Source organism: Humulus lupulus, chromosome 5 (genome assembly GCF_963169125.1).
Source record: "Humulus lupulus chromosome 5, drHumLupu1.1, whole genome shotgun sequence".
Lineage (NCBI taxonomy): Eukaryota > Viridiplantae > Streptophyta > Magnoliopsida > Rosales > Cannabaceae > Humulus > Humulus lupulus.
This window is the reverse complement of record NC_084797.1, coordinates 212,775,299-212,780,239: the sequence shown is the minus strand read 5'-3', so window position 1 is coordinate 212,780,239 and position 4,941 is coordinate 212,775,299.

Below are 4,941 nucleotides of genomic sequence, written 5' to 3'. Positions count from 1 at the left end.
GGGTGAGTCTCGGGGTAATTTGGTGATTAGAACATTGCCGGGAATTAAAGGGTAGTGGGATATAATTTATTAGCATATGAGAATATTGAGAATAACGCGAATTGGAGGGTGTCAATTATGATTAACGAGATAGGCGGGAAAGGATGATTTTGCCCTTGGTGGCTTGAAGGGGATTTGAAATGACCTAAGGGTATTTTAGTCTTTTCCTAAGGGATATATATTAGCCATTAGATGGTTGTGGAAGTTAACCAAAACATAGCACCTCCTCCTTCTTCAACCGATCATCATTTCCTCTCCATTTCTCTTTGGATTTTGAAACTTCTTTTGAGGAACCAAGCTAGGGATCCAAGGTTTTATAATCTAGGGTTGTGTTCCACCATTGAAGAGGGTTCTAAGCTGAGATTGAGGTGAGTTTCTGGCCATTAACCTTAGTTCTTGCTCTGTTTTTATTTGGTTTTCAGTTTGGTTTTTGAGTTGAAAAGTTGGGAATTGATGGGAGTTTTTAGCTAAGGTTACTTGGGTTCTGATGCCTAGGTCTTGTGTATATGGTATTTTGGGTTCGTTTGGGGATTTAAATGGTGTTTGGGAGCTTTTGGTTCAGGTTGGAAATGGTGGTGTCGAAGGGAAGAAGAACCAAGGAATTTATGTCTAGTTGTAGTGCTACAGCGCTAGCCAGGGAAAATTTCCCCTAGTTGTTGCACCGGGGCTCTAGGGGGGCAGCGCTGTAACATTACCCTGCTCTTTCAGAATCCTATTTTCTACATTTTTTAGGGTTTTTGGCTCGGGGTTTCAATTCCTAAGGCTTGGGATCGAATCTACTCACCGTTTGCGTACAATTCGGGGTCCCGAGAGTGAGGTTTAGGTCAAGACCCTTTTATTGTTGATTTTCATTAATGGAAGTTATAATTGGTTATGACTAGGTGACCACTAAGGGATCAATGATCCATCGTTCTCAAGGGTCGTTCAATTGTTATTTATCGCTCGAACCAAAGGTAAGAAAACTGCACCAAGTATGTGATGTATGTGATGCACGAGAAACATGTGATTAGGGCATGCCATGAATGTTGAATATGAGATTGATCAGAGCTTGAGTCTCTGTGTTTGTGCATGATCCTAAATATGCTATCAATTGTTAAGTAAGCATGTTGAATGTCCTACATTTGAATATTTGACTGATGATATATGCCTGGTGGCATTGCTTACTTGTGCTTGGCACTGACTAATTAGTTAGAATTGGCAATGGTGTGAGTATTAACTGTGAAGCTGTGACTCACTTGTCAAGTTTGACAGTAGTACTAAGCACTGGTCACATGGTATTGACTAATAAGTCAAGAATGATCTTGGCGTGTTTAACGCAAGCTGACAAAGATTAGATCAAATCGACATCTGCATTGAATGACTCACAACGATCATTAATGCCGGACCGACCTCAAGTTCGATGAAAACTAAAAGCGCTTGTCTAGTCTATGGCTAGTCACTTAGAGCTAGGGCCAGAGAGCCTAGGTGACTCCTTTGTCACATGGATATGGGTGTTGAGCCCATAGTCACTTAATCATTAGTAACTCATCTTATTAGAGCCAGGGCCAGAAGGCCCAAGTGACTGCGTTGTCACATGGTTGTTGGTGCTGGGCCTCGAAGTGACTTGCTTGTCAGTCACTCATTATGGTTAACGGAACCACAAAGTGTTAAATCATTCATCTGATTAGGATTGACTTGATATTCATCAATTCAGGAGGGCAGGATTTCTCATCATGAATCCCCCGACATTATCTGAACTTGTTTGGATGCATGATTAAGGCTATTATTGCTCGGCATGCACATTATGATTTGATGACATGTTATTACTGTTCATGAGCATATTGAAATTGCTTGCTATGCTTCGGCTCACGGGTGCTATGTGGTGCATGTAAAGGAAAAAGAAAGCTGGACCATCCTTGAGTTGGAGAGCTTAAGTGACAATGTGTACATATGCGGCTGCTCGACCGCCACGGTTGAGGATTGAAAGAGGAATTAGGTTTAAACCCTATTTTTCCGCTTAGGTCAGCTGGTTGTAAATATTTTGTTGTAATTAACCTTTAAATTATATTTTTGGGATTCCAATGTATACAGTAAATGTTTTAGTGAAACGTTCTATCTTAACTAAAAAATTTAACCCTAAACCGCTAATCATACTTAGTAACACGGTTATGGCCAAATGTCTCGATTAGCGAGTTTAGCACTGTTTAAAATGCACCCCATAATGGTCCCTGGAGTTTAGGGCGTTACTGCTGCCTTATGCTCCACCATCGTTTCTAATGTGGGGGGGGGGGGGGGGGGGGGCAGTGGTAATTGGCTACAGGAACAACTAAGTATCAATATCCTGAGCCTAACTAATAAAAAAAGGGGAGGGATAAGTGTGGAAAAGTACTTACGGATACGTTGAAAAGAGTAAAATCTGGAAGGGGTAAGGCCGTCTGTCCAGAAGAAGGCGAGCTTGAAATTTGGGGGATGATTTGGCATATCCTCCAAGAGCTTTTTTTCCTTCGGGTAGCTCGATAAATAATAAAAGCCATCCCCTCCACGAGCTCGAGATGGGTTGCTTTTGAGGCAGAAGAGATATAATATCTCTTGAGGCGAAGGCCTTTCCCACTTCATCTTGTGATATATCGACCTGAGGGCTGATAACACCCTGAAGGAATTAGTCTGAAGCTGGAATGGGGCGAGCCCAACAAAGTCTAGAAAATCTTTGAAGTATGATTTTAGGGGTAGCAAATCCCTTGCCCTCATATGCTCGCGACTCCACGGGGCGAGCTTGATTTTTCCGTTGGGATTTCCATCTCCTAGGGTGAAGCAACTCCATTCATTCGAAGTCGCAAGTCAGCACATTATGGTGCCAGAAAGCTTAAGTTCATGGTAAGCCAGCAGCTCGGATATCTAGCTAGTAGAAGTGACTGAGCTCCAATAGTTCTCAGCCTCGAAGAATTCCTCTTTCGAGGTAGGAATGGAAGCGGCTTGGGAAGTGGAAGGATGTTGTGAAAGATCTTCCATCAGTTAGAATGAAAGTGCACCAGGCTCGAAGGCGGCGGTGACTTTGAGCTTGGGATCTAGTGGAATTGGTCAGATTTCGGGGTCCAGATCTGGGTAAACCGCGACTCTGAGTATTCTTCTCTTTCTCTCTTCGACCTCGTCGATTTGACGTTGAAACTGATCTTAGATATCTTGTTCGCACCTTTCTCTATGCACACGTATCAGGCGCTGGTTTCATGTGAAGGGTGATTCAGGATTAGGAGTTGATGGGAAGTAAGGAATAACGAGCTCAAGTCCCCATTGAGTCTCAGAATACTGCGACATCTAACAAGAAAGAAAAGGGTGAGGGCCCAGTATATAGGAAATCACAAAGAAAATATAATTTTGATGATTCAAACTCGAAAGTTCGAGATCAAAAAATTACCACAATCAAGACTGAAGTCTCAAAAGGGTAGGTAGAACTCGAACGTGAGCCCCAAACTATTGTAAAGTTCGGGCTTTGAGCGTGTACTCACACAAGAAAGTGGGGAAGTGGTTACCAGTTTCAAGGAATCCCGGATTTTCAAGGATAAACCTGAGGGTTACCCAAAAAAGTGATAATTTTGGGATTTGTGCAGTTAAAACCCTAAATCAAAACCCTTATTTCTTGGCTTACATGAAATGCTACTCCTAATCAAAATAACCCCATTGTTGCATTTTTTTTGCTCTAAAAAATCTGGGTTGAAAAACCGTGATTTCAAAACTATGAATAAAAAATTTGTGCAATACCAAATAAACCACTTTGCAAAAACTAGACGACAAACTAGTAAACATGTTTATATAATGGAAAAGCACGTAAAAATGCATAAATAACAGAGCAATGGTTAAGAATGGGAACTTACACACAAACGTTTGCAGGTACAGTATGTGTTGGAGGTAGATTGTTTTCGTGGATTGGAGAACATGTCATGAAATTTTGTGTGAAGAGGCGAGGCTCTGTTTCTTAGTGCGAGTTTTTTCTATGAAGAGTGTAAAAGTAAAAGTGAGGAAGACGAAGTGGGCATATATATAGACCCCAGCGGAGATCAAAGGGTGAACAAATCTAGAACATCCATTTGATTTGGGGCATGATCCAACGGATGAGGTATAAATGTGCTAATGGCGACAAGAAGGGGATGCAAAAGGACGTGAGCAGATGTAAAAGGTACTCAAGTACTCTGATTGTGCAATCCTTATCCGACGCGTGTCCACACTCGAGTGTAGTAGGTGGCACGATTTTCAAAAGTAGCAGTTCAAAAGTTTCCTTCTTATAGGATTCGAACTAATACTTTTGAGGGGGCAAAATGTTACACCCAAATTTCACGAATAGAAATTTTGATCTCGAAATTCAAGCTCGTAAAGTGTGAGCTCGAAAGTAAGCAAACTTGCCATGAGATTAACATTAATGATAATTGAGTTTGACAGTCTCGTTCAATATTAAAATGACGACGTCGTAATTGGTAAGCTCGGAACCACATGGTCTCGAAAGTGTTTCAAGGTTACAAGACAAGCTCGAAGCTACAATGACAAGGGTTCAACACTTGTTTAATTTTCTTGGTATGTTTGTATTGGCATCAGTCAAGAAGGTTCGAGCCCGGGCCTATGCAAGCTCGAGGAAGACGACTTCGATAAAGTTACTTGATAAGACCGAGGGAAGCTGAGGTAGCGAGTTCGTGATGATTTGCTGATCTCGAAGATATATATGTCAAATGTTTGAGATCGATAGCCTAGTGTGAATACGGTTACTATTTGACAATCCCTATATCTAGAGGATTTGTGATAATCTGTTAATAAATCCCGAATATTAGGGGATTTATACGCGTATTGTATATTTATATGCATTTAATCGTATTTATTTAAAATTTGAATCATAACTCCCTGAAATGTGAGGGGAGATATTCTGTAAACCAGTCTATA